The sequence below is a fragment of the Lactuca saligna genome, chromosome 1 (assembly GCF_052625555.1).
Source record: "Lactuca saligna cultivar CGN05327 chromosome 1, ASM5262555v1, whole genome shotgun sequence".
NCBI classification, from domain to species: Eukaryota; Viridiplantae; Streptophyta; class Magnoliopsida; order Asterales; family Asteraceae; genus Lactuca; species Lactuca saligna.
Genome location: NC_136417.1, coordinates 97,837,182 through 97,856,290, shown reverse-complemented (window position 1 = coordinate 97,856,290; position 19,109 = coordinate 97,837,182). Strand labels below are relative to the sequence as shown.

The 19,109-nt window shown below is 36.5% G+C and overlaps 1 long non-coding RNA gene across 1 annotated transcript; it reads left to right on the top strand.

The window, feature by feature from the left end:
• Positions 1 to 475, top strand: LOC145000289 (uncharacterized). The gene is made up of 3 exons (XR_013661185.1): positions 1 to 54; positions 180 to 282; positions 368 to 475. It is a non-coding gene; the product is annotated as an uncharacterized LOC145000289 (long non-coding RNA).
• Positions 476 to 19,109: the final 18,634 nt, after the last annotated feature.

Below are 19,109 nucleotides of genomic sequence, written 5' to 3'. Positions count from 1 at the left end.
AAACTCGCTTAATGGGATAAAAGACATGAAGTCACGTCTAACATCGAAAGCCGAGTATGTCTTCTCCTATGATCTTACTGCTAGAATAATATTATTTCCTTTAGGGTCTAGAATTGGGATTAGTAGCAAACAACATTGTATTTAAACTACACATATGTATTTTCTCTTTTTTTTTGTAGATACATGTTGTCAGGTCGGAAGAGAATGATGTGGGATATTAGTTTAATAAACATCAAGATAATTATTCCCTGGGAGAATGGGAAGTCAGAGATACATAAATTGGTATTGATTTCTTTTTAAATTGTCATACGAGGTTCACATTATTATTATTTGTATTTATATTAACTTCAAACCTTAACATACACAGGTACTTGGATTAACAGCTGTCACCTTTTCATCCAAGCATGATGTTAGCTGTTTTGCACCAGATATCAACGTACCTTCTCAATTCATGAGGAATTTAATAGATTACAATTCTTCAAGTGAGCTTCTAGAAGGAACTCAGATTCAAGATCTGTATGCTCTCCTGGAAATTAAACTAGTCGACTTCCAGGTCAGCTGTCAGCATCTTCTCTCTCATTTTCACTCAACATCTCACATTTCACATAACTGACTGACCGATGTGTGGTGGCACCATTTTTGATCTTACTGGAGTATTATTTCGTATAGGGTCTAGAAATGATATTATTACTAATAACAATAGATAATTACTTTGCTCTTCATGGGATTTTCAGGTATTATGTTACTTGGCTTCACTATTTTCAAAAAACATAAACTTTTTTTTTGGCAAGATGAGGTACCAAGTTATGTAGTCAATAATCTTAATTTATTTATTTATATTTTTTAATGTGTTTGGAATTGGATTAGTTATGATGCTTTGACCTAACTCTAACTTATATATTGTTTTGGTAAGCTCTAGATTCCAAAAATGAAAGTTGTCAGTGACACTAAAGACCTTAAAGAAGACCTTAATTATCAAGAAACATAGGATGATATGACAATCAATGTATGTGTTATAATTCATATGGATAGAGATTTTACTTTTCATGTCATTATTATTTATTTCTTTTTTTTGTTTGCAGTTTCTTGCAGAAACTTTGGATGTTGTTCAAGACATTGATTGGGTCATTTATCTGTTGCTAGGTAACCTTCTCAACCACAACATTCTACTTAAGCAGGTGAGTAATCAAGATTAAGGGAGACTTGTAATAATGTTTGGCATTCCTTTCCAGTAAGAAACAGAGTTGTATGATTATTTGTTACTTTTATAGGAATGTATAACCCATGTTAGCAATGTATTATTTTTGTTTAACATTTGAATGATTCTTTGTATGACATTATAATTTGTGCAATTTATTTTATTTTTTGAGTATGAAATTTTATTTTATATTATGCAATGGATTGTATTTTTTGTATATGGTATTTTATTTCTATTATGAGAAATTAAATGCAATTTTAATTTAAAAATTAATAAATATATAAATTTATTTTTTTTAAACATTTAAATTTACGATACGCAAAAATGTGTGTCATCTTCATTTATGACATGGCCTTTCTTGACAGGGGCTTTCTTGATACGCATTGCGTGTCATTAACACGCGCGTCGTAAGGTTACGACACGCAAATGCGTGTCGTCTTCCTTTATGACAGGGCCTTCCTTGATACGCATTGCGTGTCATAACCGAGCGTCGTAAATGCGTGTCGTCTATAGACGACGCGCAAAAGCGCGACGTCTCTCTTTATGACAGGGCCTTCCTTGACACGCATTTGCGTGTTGTCTGAGCATTTTACGACGCGCAATGAGCGTCGTAAAAGGCCTTTTTTCTAGTAGTGTTTTGATAGATTCTTATCATATTTTGTTTTGGGAACAAATTCCGCAACACTTTTAATAAAAGAAATACTCTGATTTTAAAACAAAGCATAAACAAAATCGCTCTTTTCTGGCCGTGAAATTGGGGATGTCACATTTATCAAGACAAAACCTACACTCAATTTGGTAATAGTTGGTCTTTGTCTTATTCAAGACATCACAACTTACCAAAATGTGTAAAAGAACATTTCCAATTCAGATTATGTCACTCAAGTCACAATCTTAGAGCTAGACTCTAAGACTTGATTTTGGAACGAAGTACGATACATCTTGTTGACTTAACCACTACAACAATTCCCGACTCCTCTTCTTAGCCAAATTAGTACACTACGGTGTCCTTAGAGGATGAATTGCAATATGGCTCTTATAATTACCAAGACGATCATAAAACACGATACAAAAGTACTCTCCCTTCTTCTTGGATTGGAGAAACTTTTATCTTTCTTCCTAATTGATTCCTTTTATTCGTTTTGCCATTTATTGAAACTTTTCAATGACTCAGAATTACACTTAATCTTGTAAGCATAACCACATTTACAAGACTTTTAGTAAATCATGTCGAATAACCTTATGGTTATTACGGTTGACTTGACCAGTGCATAACATTGTGAACTCGATCTCCTAGTCCTTCACTTGACTCTTTGTCAAGGAATTAGCCTTAAAATTTCTAAGTGCCAAGATTTCCATACATCACATGATTCAAATCATATGATTCCAAGCTTCTATCTAATTGAAACTTGGGCTATAGGAATCTTTCCTTACTTAGAAAATTATGACACTACCATAAATAACATAACTAAGAATCGCATCCACTTAATATTGCTTATAATAGAAACACACAAACATCAATTTTCACAATTGCCATTGCAAGGAAATATAAATAAGACAAAATCAAAATTTATTTTATTGCGGAAAAAATATATCCTTACAATGCAAATGAAAACTATGCTATTACATATTCCTAAGCAATCTACCATAACTCTAAGCAACAACTCAAAAGAAATCCAATCATTGAATCCATGTGATCATAATCCATTTCTTCGCGATCAGGCTCAACTTGCTCCTTCCTTTAAGCTTCCTTTCTTTTCTTCGATCCTTCAAAACATCGAATTGTAATCTTATCAGATCGTGTATTGAGAATCTCCAAATAGGAACTTAATAGAGTTAGATAGTGGATTTTACCTGAAATGTAATATTATCACATCATGTATTGAGATTCATACATCTTGACTCTCCCATCTCTTAGATCTCTCAGGTAGTCAGGGCAGCTTCGTAACCAATGCCCCTCCTTTTTGGCAATAGAAACATATGGATTCTTTTGGAATGGTACACGGGACTATCTCAGACTCAGCCTTTCTCTTGCGTAGAGAAAACTTTTCTGGACTTCCTATGTTTCCATTGCCCATAGAAGGTTGGGACTTTGATTTATCAGACAAATTTGCTCAACCAGTGTGCCAAATCATTTCTGATTCAGCAGCAAAACAAATAAGTCAAATCAATAAGGGTTACGTTGTGGTCCATCATATAGTACTCTCTAACGAACTTACCATATGATTCGGGAAGTGATTGAAGAACCAAGTCAAAAACCAACTTCCTTGAGACATCGACACCCAACATCCTTAACCTGTCAATGTGTGACTTCATCTTTAAGACGTGTGCACACACAAACTTTCCATATTTGTGTCTTATTGCCAACAGGGCTTGAGTGACCTTGAACTTTTCAAGTCTTCGAACACGTGGGTCAAGGAGAACTATTGGAGGAGGTGGAGGAAGTGATGCATGATTTCCATTTCCGCAATCCAACCGTGGAATATCATCTTCACGTGGAAAGATTTTACCAACGGATTTAGGAAGACAAGAGTTGTCAGACTTTGACATCTACAAAACGGGAGAAAATTCAAGTTTAGTTGATTGAGTCCTTAATAAAACACCCAAATGAGATATTAAGGCTAGGACCCAACACAGTATCCTACAAATTGGAAGAGGGATGCCGTAATCCAACTCGCAGAACATTTGAAGGTAGGTAAATGACGATTTACCAATTTCCACCATGAAATACGAAAAGAAGGTTAGGTTTTAAATGTATTGAAAACTCCTAGATCTTTTGAGATTCATTTAACTTTTCAATGACATGTTTAAATCTCGATATGCCTCTCGATTTGTGACTGGGATGTCGAGGATCACAAAATAGGGTGTAAATAACCGTGCAAATATACATGGTGCCCCCAATGTTACAGTCACCTATTCGACGTGCCGGTTAACCACACGTGCTCCATCGAACTATGACAAACATCAAGTCACCCTTTGCCACCTTTTCTTAGAACCCAATTAGTGTGCCGGTTAACTACACACGCTCCACTAACGTCTTAGCAAGGGTATAAAGTGTAATTTCATGGAATTGCATCAAATTCACTTTTTCCTAGAGTAACTAAGATTGAGAATTCTTGTAAAAAACATTTAGTTACTTTATAATTCATTATACTTTAAATGGAAAGGGTTTGCCCTATCCTACCAGTTCGGCTAATGACCCTCCACCAATCAAGGAAGTGGTGGATGAGAGTGGACACCCATTAAATGGCCATTTTATAGGCCATAACCTTATACCCCTTATAGATCGGCTTCGTAAATGAGGCCTACTAACGGTAAGACTAGCATTTAAGTTATACATATATAATATTAGACTTTTAAAGTTATATAGTATAAGGGTGTATTTTACACCTTTAAAATACTATGTGTTCAAATTTAATAAATTACACTTCTAATTAAATGTAAACCATATCACTCTGGATTTATTAACTCTATTTTAATCATACACTTAATTAATTTAATAAAACATAAGGGTGTAATTTGAACTTTTCATGAAATAAAACTAGGGTTTTAGAATTTAACATTTTAAAATTAATCTTTTAATCAAAATTTAAATTCCAAAACTTGAGAGCAAGTTTTGAAACAATTTCAAAGCAATTAGGTTTAACTATTTAAATTTAAAAAAAAAAAAAAAACTAGGATTTTAATCATATTTAAAATTTTCGAAATTAAAACCTTTTAATTTTAAAATCTTAAATATTAAAACTTTGATATAATAATTAACTAAAATTAAACAATTAATTTAAATTATTAAATCTTGGAGGATTATCTATTAAATTAAACAATTGATTTAACCTAATCCCTTTATCCCCTAAAATTCGAAAATTTGAGATGGGATAATTCATAAAATCTTTAATTACCATATTAAACAATTAAGGGGATAATTACAAGATATGGCATTATCCAAATCCCTAAAATTTTGGGATCTTATCTTGGGGAAGGAGGCAATTTCGAAACCCTAGGGTTGGATAACCCTAGAATTCGAAATCATGGAGGCTAAGGAAAAGGGTTTGGGAAACCCTATCAAATTTCGAAATCTAGGATTTATTAACCATAATTTCGAAAATCAAGACCTTAGGGTTTATTAGCCATAAACCCTAATTGTCATATTCATACATATGTATCAAATCTAATTGAAAAGAAAGACCAAAGGCTCTGATACCACTAATGGGTTTTATACAAACAATCTTATGTGTGCATGCAACCCTAGATTCGGATCTATGTTTTCACTATTAGTTATACAACATTATGAACACATAAGGAAACCTACCATGCTCCTAGTAATTTCAAAATTCATAAAGAAGAATGAAACACATACCTCTTGTTGTTATGTTGTAATAACAACTTGTTTCTTGAATCTCCTTGTCTTCGAAAGCAAGTACCACAAGTGTAGTACCTCTAATGGCTCACAAACACCAAGAGCAAATGAAGAAGCAAGAGAGAGAGAGAGAGAGAGAGAGAGAGAGGGAGAGGAGAAATTCGACTCTAGGAACTCTAGGGATCAAGTGTACGAATTTCCTATGCCAAAGGTCCTTTATATAGGTGTAGGGATTGGGGTTTCAGTCCTTATCCTTATTTGGTTACTTGCCCACCAAGCAGCCCAAAGGATAACCCTAGAAACCTAATCATGGACGAATTCTAAGGCCTTATCCCCTTAAATTCGTCCACCCTATCATATAGGGTATCCTTTGCCCTATTTTCTAACTATCACATAATTAGAGTTCAGTCCCCTTAGTTCAGTTAACTTCTTTTAATCACAAAATTAATTATTAATTAATTCTTGACCAATGTTAACTAAATAAATATGAGTTCTCTTTTAATATATTATTCATATAACATATTAATAAACCATAATATCCTCTTTCTCTATTATTTCTCCAGTCAAGTTGCTTTGGTGAAGGTAACCCAAAAGGACCATGCACAACCGGGTCAAGTACTTACCAAATATAGTTACAGGCTTAGACACTAATCCTACATACATATGGTGAGAAGACTCACCTCTGTTCGCTGAATACAAATACTGACCTCCTAACAGTCCGCAACCTCCCGAGCTTAATAATAATAATAATAATAATAATATAATCAATGATAGGGCTTTAAATTAACCAAGGGAAACCCAACCTCCAAACCCTTTCCCCAAGGCCGAAACACTCCTTTCCTTGCTAATGGGCGCTAAAGTCCAAGTCCAATATTCTTAATAGGCCTCTTGGCCCAATAAGGCACAACCATTATATCCATGGCCCATAATAGATGAAAAAGCCCATAACTTACAGCATGAAACCAAGCCCAATAACCAAATGAGACCCAAAGGCTCAAATACCCAAAACAGATTAAGGCCCAACTGTGTTGCGTACGCTCGGCGTACCAACCTGGTACGTGCAGCGTACTGAGGGTTTGGGGACTACGCGCTGCGTACAATGGGCTACACCTAGCGTACAACCAGTTTAAGCACTTTCTCCATTAAGTGCTTAATGCTCGATTCCTTCACGTCCAAAAGTTAGATCTAGGTTTGTTAAAACATCCGAAGGCATAAAGTTGCCAACTTTATGCCCTTGCATGCCTCGTAAACAACCAACACCTCCATTAAGACCTTTCCAAGGTCTTTAATCCATGCATGAGACTAATACATCCACCAAGACTCCATTTTTATGCTTCTAAATGACCAAGGGACCTCAGATCTGCTATTCCCATCTCATAGATTTGCTTAACTCACCAAAAGAGGTCTAAAATCAACCAAAGGGACAAAACTAGAAAACCCTAGCTAGATCTAAGGATGTAGATGGAAAGGTGCAAGCTTTTTACCTCCATAAGCTTTGCAAGATGAATATGATGCATGATCTTGAAGCACCCACACATTCCAAGCTTGCTTGACCACCTCTTCTTCATGCAATGAACACTAAAAGGCCACAAATGCACTCTTTTAAGCTCAAAAATGTTCTCACAAGGTTCTAAGGCTGTAGAGGCTCTCTAGGGTTAAGTCCAATGGACTTAAGATTGTTTAAATAGGCCTCATGTCCGAAAATTAGGGTTTTGAACCCCTGGCGCGTACGCCCCGCTTAAGGCTAGGTACGCCCATCGTACCTCATTTCTCTCCGCGACCAGTCATGCATAGTACGCCAAGCATACACTTAAGTATGCCCAACATACTTAAGGGACCATTTATGCGAAAATATAATTCTTTAGGATTTCAAAACAAACTAGATTTAGGGCGTTACAACTCTCCGCCACTTGGACTAGACTTCGTACTTGAAGTCCGCCGTTGTAAACAGATCGGGATAATGCTCCTCCATCTCCTCCTCCAGCTCCCACATCCATTCAGAGCCCTTCCGATGCTGCCATTGTACCTTTACCAACTTCACTTCTTTGTTGCGAAGACCCTTCGTCTTCCTATCTAAGATGGAGACTGGCTTCTCGACATAATTCAGGCTCCCATCCACCTGAATGTCGTCGAAGGAAATAATTGCGGTCTAGTCAGCAACACACTTCTGAAGCTGAGACACATGAAAGGTGTTGTGAATCTGACTAAGCTCCTCTAGAAGCTCTAAACAATATGCCACCTTTCCCACTTGGGCTGTAATCCAGAACGAGCATATGAATCGAGGCCCCAACTTTCCCTTCTTACGAAACCTGATAATCCCTTTCCAGGGCGACACCTTCAGCAAAACAAAATCCCCCATCTGGAACTCAAGATTCGAACATCGTCGATCAGCATAACTCTTCTGACGGCTCTTCGTGACTCGCAACTGGTCACACAACTGCTGAATCAACCCGATGGTCTTGAGCACTACCTCAGTGCTCCCCATGACCCGGTGCCCAACCTCATCCCAACACACCGGGGTCTTGCACCTCCATCCATATAACATCTCTATGACAACCCGAAATTTCTATCATGTACAATAGATAAATTCAATCAAAGTTAGACTCGTTTTTCTACCTTTTAGCACTGTTTAGGGTCTATTTGAGTGTTCTAAACCTAGTACAATCAAGGTAGGAGCCTAGAAATGGGATAACGCGATGCATATCAAGCAAACTCGGGCCAAACACTCCAACATATCAAGTGTGTGGCCACACACTTGAGTGTACGGCCACACACAAGTGTGTGCGGCAGTACACCCATCCCAGCTGCACACTCCTACCTATATATACCACACTTAGTCATTTTTGAACACTTTTCCACTTCTGCAAGTCTAGAAATCGAAATCCTCTCAAGTATCATCCAACTTTTCACTCCAATCTTCAATCAAGTAACTGATTCATCCTTGGATTAACTAATACACGACCTTAACTAGCTTTCCCCTTTCTTTGACCCATGAAAACATCTATTTTTAGCCAAGAACACCAAGAACACACACTAGTTTTGGACCCTAATCAACCTTTCAAGGCTCTATAACGTGTATACACTTATCATAACTTGATATATGCTAAGAACACTTGATGATATGCTTGAAAAACACGATTTTGACACCTTCATAAAGGGTGTGTGGCCACACACATCATGGTGGCCGCACACACCCTTTTTAGGTCCATAAATGACAATGAACTCCATATAAGGCTAGAGCATGAATTAAGAAACCTTCCTAGATGAGTCCTAAGGCCTTAAAATACGTTTTGGCACACTTCATGGGGAGTGTGCAGGATCACACACACCTTGGCCGCACACGCTCAAATATAGTGTATTTTGACCATACACTCCCTTGTATAGCCATATACCCCTTATATACAATCATATATGGTTGTAACACTTCAATATAAGTGTTTACTAGTCCCTAAGGTGGCCCGAATTCAATAATTAGTTGTTACAAGCACTAATTATATATATGTATATGTGTATATATATATATATATATATATATATATATGTCATTATATGGTTAATAGGATTCGTTTGTGCTCAATTCCGCAATTGACACTCAACTTCCTAAACTGATCTTAGAGTCGCATCACTCATTGCAGGTGAGTTGATACCTCTTAATCAACCTTTTAAATGTTTTTAAATGCTTTTATGGGGGGGGGGGGGGGGAATACAAGTTGAATCATTATAGTTATAATATCAATCACATGTGATTTATAACTATCAAACAAATGGATTAACTATACTTTTAACTGTTTGGTCAACAAAACTACGTGAAAATGATTATCAAACTCTTTTACATGTTAAACTCTTTATAAAACTTGTTCTTAGTTGCCAAATCTTGACTTTCAATTCTTTAAACTTATATATTTTTCAAAATCATGTCCAATACATATATAGTTATATAAGTAAGGTTTGAAGGACTTAGGACTAATAACTCGCTCTAACTCCTGTTCCTTGTTTGGTTGTGGAATTAAAGTACCTTGTTGTTTGTCCAAGTGTCATTTGATCCTTAGCTATATATTATGTATATATATGTGTAGATATAAAGCTTTTACCTCAGTTCCAACACCTTTGGGTAGCAAAGGTGTATAAACTTTCTAAGTCATTCAAACAACATTTCTAGTAAACTATAATAGGTATAGTTTAGAGGTATACTACTTACTATTACCTAGTATAATGAAACATACAAAGATTTAGTTCATACACGAGTCAATATATACTATACAAAAGAACATACTATGACAGAAATCAGAGAGAACATACAACATACTAGACAAAGAGAACATACACTACACTAGTACATACAATACATACATACTATAACATAAATGTGAGGCACTACTTCGGGGCATGGCATCTCTGCCATGGTTCGTTTTGTAACCAGGGTATTATAAAGGGAGAGCGTGAATTCGTGTGTAGATCTATACTGGACTGCTCGTCCTACACCTTGCTGCTAGCTACAGTGGGACCTGCAAGTCTTCGAGTGATGAATGTCATACCATTTCGACGTCTTCGAGCATCGTGTTTTACTAGGTCGATCAAGTATGGTTACAATTATATCACATTATACCTTAAATAACAACCGGTTTAAGGTAGTTAGTACATCAGTAGTTATTGTATCACAATACTACAGTACTTCATTATTTTCCCATTGCATTTACTTTGTGATCTTCTCACATAGAAGGTAATGTAAAAACTATATTTTAGTAATGATAGTCACATTTGGGAGGAATACTCACTTTTACAACAAACAAACATACATCACATTTGATGCCTTGGTAGAAGGCTACTTTTAGTTGAAAATATAGGATTTTCTAGGAGATACAAACATTTACTACAAACTTATACATTCAAACACTTCCAAACATTTTCATACAAACAATGACACTAAAATGCTTATGAACTCACCAGCTTTAAAGCTGATAAACTCTTTCAAAATAACCTGTATTCTCAGGTCATCAGTAGATAAGTGCTGAGGCCAGCTTCTAAGAAGATGGAGCACATTCAAGACTCATCTTTTATTTTGATTCATATTTTTGGTGTCTTATAAACTATACAAAACACACTTGTATTAAAATACATTATTAATGCAATGGATGATGTTGTTTACTTGTTTACTATTATTTTGTGTTGTCATACTATACATGATGTCCTGCGCCCCAGAACATTTCCGTCGTTCCGGTTTTGGGGAGTGATAATCTCGAATGGAGCTCGGGCAATGCTGGCATGATAACTGTTATTGTATGAAAACTCTACCAGTGGGAGATACGTATTCCAACTCCCTCCAAAATCCAACATGAATGCACGAAGCATATCCTCTAGCGTCTGGATTGTCCTCTCACTCTGACCGTCAGTCTGAGGGTTGTCTGCCGTACTGAAATGCAGATGACTACCAAGTTCCTCGTGGAACTTCTTCCAAAACCTAGATGTAAACCGAACATCTCTATCAGAAACCACCGACACTGGAACCCCGTGCCTAGCCACCACCTCTTGAACATATATGTCCGCCAACTTTTCTGCGGATATACTCTTGGAAATCGGAATGAAGTGAGCACTCTTCATCAGCCTGTCCACGATAACCCATATGACATCCACGCCCCTCGCCATCCTCGGTAACTTCATAATAAAATCCATAGTGATCTCTTCCCACTTCCATATAGGAATGGGTAAAGGATGAACCTGGTGATGAGGCCGCTGATTCTCGGCCTTGACCTTCCTGCAGGTCAACCACCGCTCCATAAATCAGGCGATCTCCCACTTCATAGAAGGCCACCAATAACTCAGCCTCAAGTCCCTATACATTTTCGTTGCACCTGGATGTATAGAGAACTTGGACATATGCGCCTCCTCCAATAACCTCTACCTCACTCCCGCTGTTACCAGCACCCATAACCGGCCACACTGCGTCAACAGGCTGCGACTATCCTTAACAAACAAAGGATATTGTCCCCGAATTTTCTCTATTTTCCAATTCTCTTTGTGACAACCTGAAATTTTCCATCTAGTTCAGTCAAACACTTCATTAAAAGTCAAACTCATTATTGTTATCTTTTAGCACAATTAGGAGTTTATTTGAGCATTATAAGCCTTGTACACTTAAGGAATAAGTGTTAGGGTTTATCTGCTGAATCTATAGCTCAAAGAACAAGTCTGGAACACCTTGACCAGGAGTTCACGGCCACCACATGGGAGTTTACGGCCGTAAACTCCATGTGGACCGTAAACTCCTCCTATAAGGTGAAGTTCTGGCCATTTGTTTCATTCCTCCCTTTCCTCTTGGCTGAAATCCTCTCAACTATCATCCCGATCTTCGTCCCCAATCTTCAAATCTCATAAGTTTATTGTCCTAACTAGTTGATATCTTACATGAACTAGTAATCTTACATGATTTCATCCGTGAAATCATTCCATTTTGTAGATCTTCAAGTTTCACCAAGAACACACACTAGTGTTCTTGGCCAAAAACGACCATTCAAGCCCATAGATCGTAAGTACTCTTGTTCTAACTCATTGTACACTAGGTTTAACATGTTTAAGGCTTAGAAAACATAAGGAATCACATGATTCAAGGAGTTTATGGCCAAGACATGTTCTTGGGCCGTAAACCCCTTTTAAGGGTGCAAATGACACCCTAACACCTTAGTAAGCCTTGGAACTTAGCATAGAACCTTACGCCACTGAACTAGGGACTTCAATACACGAAATGGTAGTTCATACCATGAGTTTACGGCTGTAAACTCATGGGGATGTGGTCCCCAGGCCGTAAACTCCGTACAAGGCCATTCTTGGACCTTAAACCCACCCAACCTCTTGTTTAAGCCTTGGAACACTTAACCACTTAAGTCATTATAGCTTTGAGCCTCATTTGGTGACCCAATTGAGATTTTATGGCCAAAAGTAAACTCCCTTGGGCCGTAAACTCCTTAAAGTATGGTCCATTGACCATAAACTCCCTTATAAGGCCTTGCACTCCTTTGTTGCAACCCAATGGCCCCTAACACATTGACCAAAGTGTTTTCCTCACATTAGGATGTTTATACATGTCTAATTAGTGTTATAGTCACTAATTATATATATATATATATATATATATATATATATATATATATATACATATGTCTTCATATGTTATTAGGATCATTGTGTGTGTTTAAGTCTTATCTTGACACCGATCACTTGTCTAACACTTCAATCCGATCCACTCGCTGTAGGTGAGTTCATACCCCTTAATTAGCCTTTTAAATGTTTCTAAATATTTATAAATGCTTTATGGGGCAGGGAGATACAAGTTGAATTAGGCTAGTTGTTATATCAATAACATGTGATTAACAAACTAGCATGCAAATGGATTTACTATACGTTAACTGTTTTACCAAACATGTTTCTTCAAATGACTTTCTTAAACGTTTTTACATGTTTAAAACTCTTTATCAAACTGTCTTACCTACTGTATGTTTCCTTTCAAACCCTGTTACAAATGTGTTTCAAACAAAGGTTTTCCTTATACTTAAACTGTCTTATCAAACAAAATACTTTCAATCGTTTTATAAACTGACATCAAGTTATCGTTTCTTAGTATTAAACTTTTCAAAGGTTTTACAAAACTTCTTTTATGCTTTTATATTGTCAAATGCATTCCTAGATATGTATAGTTATATAAATAATGTTTAAAGGAATTAGGACGGTTAGCTCGCTTTATTTCCTTTTCCTCGTTAGGATGTGGCCTTAGGGCACCGGTTGCTCATCCGAATGTCGTCTAAATATTAGTTATATATCATGTATACATATATAGACATAGAAGTTCCCTCAGTCAGTTCAGTACCTTTGGGTAGCAAAGGCATACTTTCGGTTATACACGTACATGACTAGTAACTATAATAGGTATAGTTAGGAGATACTACTTACCATTCCAAGTACAAGGAATCACACAAGAGTCAGTTCATTCATGAGTCTATACAAATACATTACATGTTACATGAATACGTTTATGTAGATACGCTTACATGAATACGCTTACATGAATACGTTTACATAGATACGCTTACATGAATACGCTTACATGAATACGTTTACATAGATACGCTTACATGAATACGCTTACATAAATACGATTACAATACACGATAACTGAACAGACATAACAAGGTGCTATAGCATGGAACAATTACAGGATCTAACTATACCAATGAATCACTAATGCATTGTGATAGTTATATTGGGTATACATGATCATAATAATGTGGATGTTCACGACTTGCAATCATGCAGGGCTTGTGTTTGGTTCCCAAAATCTCTTGATAGGGAGCGTTTAGTATGGGATCTAGCCATCAAATTATGCCTTAACCCTCAATTAAGGCAAATTAGTACAAAAGTAGTCACTTATTACAAATACTACAGTACTTACACTATATATACGACAATTACAAAAGGATAAAACTCCAGTTAAAATATTATTAATACCTTTACCATGTGTCATATTCACATAATCGATGAGGTAGATTAGATAATAATAATAATAGTCGTACAGTCGGGTCTTAGTAGAAGGCTACTTTCAATACAGTCGGGTCTTGGTAGAAGGCTACTTTCAAAACAGTTAGGTCTTGGTAGAAGACTACCTTTTATACTAGTAGGAAATATAAGATTTTCTAGGGTTTTCAAATGTTTACAAATCACTTACAAACATTTTCATATTGATACAAACTTTCTCCAAATGTTTACAAGTCTTTACTTTATAGTTTTACAAATCAAAGACACATTAATACTTATGAATTCACCAGCTTTTTAGCTGATACTCGCTTTCAAAATAACTTGTATTCTTAGGTCACAAATAGACAGGTACGACGACCTGGTTTTGTGAAGATGGAGTAGTAAAGACTCGTCTTTTATTTTGATTTTTCATTATGTTTTCTTATACTATGAAAGAACACACTTGTAATTAAAATTATACTATTAATGCAATGGATGATGTTGTTGCTTTTTTATTACTTTACATTGTTGTGATACATTACATGACGTCCTCCACACCAGAACGATTCCTATGGTTTGATTTCGAATCAATTTTAGTACCTTTGGGGTGTTAGAGATTGGTAGCAGAGCATTCTTTATAGTGAATTACGTATATCAACCCATAAAAGATATACTAACTATAAATACAAAGGGATTAAAAATACTCTGACCAAGAGTTTATACTTTTAAATAATAAAATATTTAACTAAGTATACGTGCCTGCATTCATACTAAAATCCGTGTCACAATGGCAAGAATAAAAGTATTACGATTGCTGAATATCACAGGTAAGCTCGGGGATGTATGGTCAGTCTTGGGAGTGGCATAGCCTGATCAACTATGCTGGTCCGAGGAGTGATTAGCACATGCCCAAGAATGGTTGTGATGTGGCAACAAGTCTAAAAACTTACCAACACTACCACAATGAGAACATTATAACAAAACCTAAGTCTAAAATACTATAGGAGTATTTTGTGATACTATAATTACTTACTTGAGAACTAAAAATGATCTTCATTACTAAGTTGATAGTTGCTAAGTGGATACACTAAGGTTATATGTAACTAGGATGTCATAGAGTTAGAATCTGTGAAATTTTTGCTTTACCCCGATTCCTTGTGAATTTGGAGTTAAGGTCACTTATTCGAAGGCCTATCCTGTTTTGATTACATATAACTGGTATGCACTTTACAAATAGTGATGTAACTAATGAAGCTTTTCTAATAATTATCTAGATAGTTCGTCTAATAATTATTTCCTTACCCCAAATTCTCACGTAGATAACATGGTTGGACTCCATCCCCACGGCAACCCGTACCTTCCGAATGAAGGCAATGTTGGATGGTTTGGAGAAGAACCCGAGAATGATCATCCAATCCCTTTGAATGATCACCATGCTGAAGACCTTTCGGATGATGATAACTCCGAACCCGAGGTTGAGAACCTACCCCCGGTAGCTCCCATTCCAAATCCTAACCCTCGTCCGGCTTTTCATGGCCCGACGCCTCCTTGGGTAGAATGCTTGGAAACATGGGGCGAAGAGCAGGATCAACCTATGTCGTTTAATGGAGACCGAAGCTTCTACAATGTAAACGAAGGGAGCTCAGTAGACAGAGTTCTACCAATCCTGATCCACAGAGTTGCCCGAAACGAAATTCAGGGCAGGAGGGCTCTCCAACGTATCGAAGAGGTTAATGTCAATGCAAGAATGTATACCATTCGCACCAATCGCCGTGAACACACACGTGAGAGATCTAAGAGAAACCATGAGACCCTGCGACAAGCACTAGCTGAAACTCGAGCCGAAGTCATAGTGCTCCGAGTACGCCAGAGGGTGTACGAAAGATACCTGCTTGATATGGAATGTCAATTAGCTGAACTAAGGGTTCACCATATGGGTGACCGTCGCCAGTAGGAAATGGTTTACCTTCCTTCTTTGTTTTAAAGAATCATGTTCCTGGATATGTTCTATGTAGCACTTTTCTATGTGACTACCTTGTACTGTAAGTACTTTTAGTTAGGCCTTTATGCTGTCAAGGACTTTTTTCTACTCCGGATGTGATGTAAGACCTACTACAAGGTCAATTTTCCCTGAACTTATTACATCTTAAACATCGATGATTTTGACAGTTGGCTAACTTCTGTTTCACTCTTTATTCAAATACTTTCATCATACCTTCATTGGAGTCTATCTGAAACCCACTCTAGTCAAGTTATTGGACTAGGGTAATTTAACTCCGGAATCATTTTCAAGCCTCTTTCAAAGGTTGGATCATTCTATCCACCAACCAATAATACCTTGGCTTGAACGACAAACGTCTTGAGACCATTCTATGAACTTACTTCTACTCCGTACCAGGACTGCATCATAGGGATGTAGGTCACACCTTCATGAACATACTCCTATTCCGTACTAGGACTGCTGTTGGGTTTTGAGCATTCTAACACTCCTAAGTGTACATGCAACCCTAAAGACCTTGGATCTATGTTTTCTCTATTATACATGCAAATAAGAACTTCCAAGGTATTATCCTAATCTAGCATACAAAAACAATGAGTTTAACAAGATAGAATACATACCTCTTTGATGTAGGAAATCTTCAAGCTTTAAGAGCTTAGCCCCAATAGTGTGGAAGCCTCAAGTGGAATCACAATCACCAAAACACTTTGGAATAGCTTGAGAGAATTCTACAACTCATGAAATCGGCTAGCCCTTTTACTTCACCCTCTAGTGGCCGATTTTGGTCAAGAATAAGATGCTTATATAGTTAGGGTTACACCATGCAAACCCTAATTGACATGGCCTTTCATTTCCATGACCCATGGGTACAAATACAGCATGGAGCATCCATGGACCATCCTATGGGTTTTAGTCCAACTTGATTATCCATGGAGCATTAGCCCACTATACAAGTATGGATGATTTACACAATCAACCCATATATTTAATTAGTCTTCTTTTGATCACTTAATTAATCCTAGATTAATTCTTGATCAATACTAATTAAATAATCTTATTATTCTTATTATTAATATACTAGAACTTATAATATATTAATAACCATAAGTGTCTTATTTCTCTCATTATAGTCTATCCAAGTGCATGATGGTATGCAACCCAAATGGACCATGCCAGGTCGGGTCAAGTCTCACCAATTATAGTTATGGACTTAGACATTAATCCAACAATCTCCCACTTGGATAAGTCTAAAACTATTATTGCGTATGACTTCAGGAACCAACTGGAAATTGTAGCTCTCAAAAGCTTCTGTCGAACTCTGACCTTGTAGATGAACTCTGACCTTTGTCAATGACTTGTCCATTAGATAAGGGATCATATATTCCTCCATTCTAGATATCATATAGACTGATACATGGATTATAATCATTCTCTCTGTCCATTTGTTGTTTCCCGATTTCCGATTTATGACGACTGATTAATTGAACAAATCAAATCAGTCCTGGCCCGGCCGAGCACTTCCATTTGTCATCATCAAATCATCGAGGGGCCCACAGATATCGCTTTTATCCCGAAGGTAAAAGGAACGGATAAACTTCGACTCATATGGCTTGTTCTACTACTTGTTGAATCATACACAAAGGCACGTTTTATCGCACCGAGTTACCGTATGTGTTTTCGTGCAATCAATGTACGGCCAACTCATAGTAACAACTCATATCTCTAGGTTTGAAGAATATAAGATATTATCGTCTCATGATCACTCGTGATAAAATCCATGAAGTGATTCCAATGAGCGCGGGTTGAATCCAATACTCAGAACTTATGAGCACTCATGAGTGTTGTAGCCCTTTGTCCAATACCTTAGACCTCTACAAGCCAACTCATGACAGTCTTAATTCATATCTACTTCCAACATACGACCGACTGTGGATGATTTGAATAACTTAGTCATTTCGAAAGAATGACCCGGTTTATTCGGGAAGTCAAAACATGCAAAATGAAACACAATAATAATTGAATCCAATATGGTATCAACTCTTTGAACATCTTTTATTTATCACCATATGATTACACATTATTCATTGTATACTGTTTCAACTATCAACTTTATTCTTGAATTTAAAACAATAGTAATCCTATGCTCCAAGCATGCACACTATGTTTTCTAAACACTAGTCATGCCATACACCAAGTATGCATACTATGTTTGTCTATGATCTTTACTTTGTGAACTAGATCAATTGAACATAACTTCAATGATTCTCTTTTCACACTCTTAAATCCTTACTGCAAATGCAAGAATTCCAAATTCATGCCATTTACTGAAATCTGTTAGATTCTAAACTTATATGCATTGATCCTCTTGTAACGATTATGCACAAACTCACAAAGACTTGGCAAAAATCATTACAGAGAATTCCAAAGGAGATTAGGTCCTTAGAAACATCCTTCTTGCATTAAGTTTCCTAATCTTAGACAGATTGAAGATTCTAACTTTGAAACATTTCTAGATTCCATTTTGACTATCACTTCTGAAAAAGAGTTGCCTCCTTACAGATTATGTCAATATGGTCCTTCCAGAATTATCACTATACTTCCAACTGTCCTTGAGCAACCAATCTTTGGTAAACCTTATATTGTCCTCGACAATTGTTTAATCCTTTTAGTCATATCCAGTTCTAAACCTTTTCCCTTCTTAATGCCCCAGGCATTTGGAAAATTTTAGAACGGATGATTATAGCACAAGTAATCGATCCTATATCCGAAGCATATGGGACACGATTCATGATGTCTCACATAAAGACTAAACTAGTCTTTTGCTATAATATTTCCATTTCAATTTGCCAAGTTCTCATAATTCAGATTATGAAAAGGGATGCCGTAATCATAATCGAATTGTAGAACGCAAATAATGGACCCATATACAAAATTTCCTTATGTTGAGCCATTCCAACATGAAATTCATATATATATCCTTGACTAAATGATTAAAACCTCACGATCTAAGCTTATAGATTTGAGATGAAGTATAATTTCCTCTCCCTTAATTA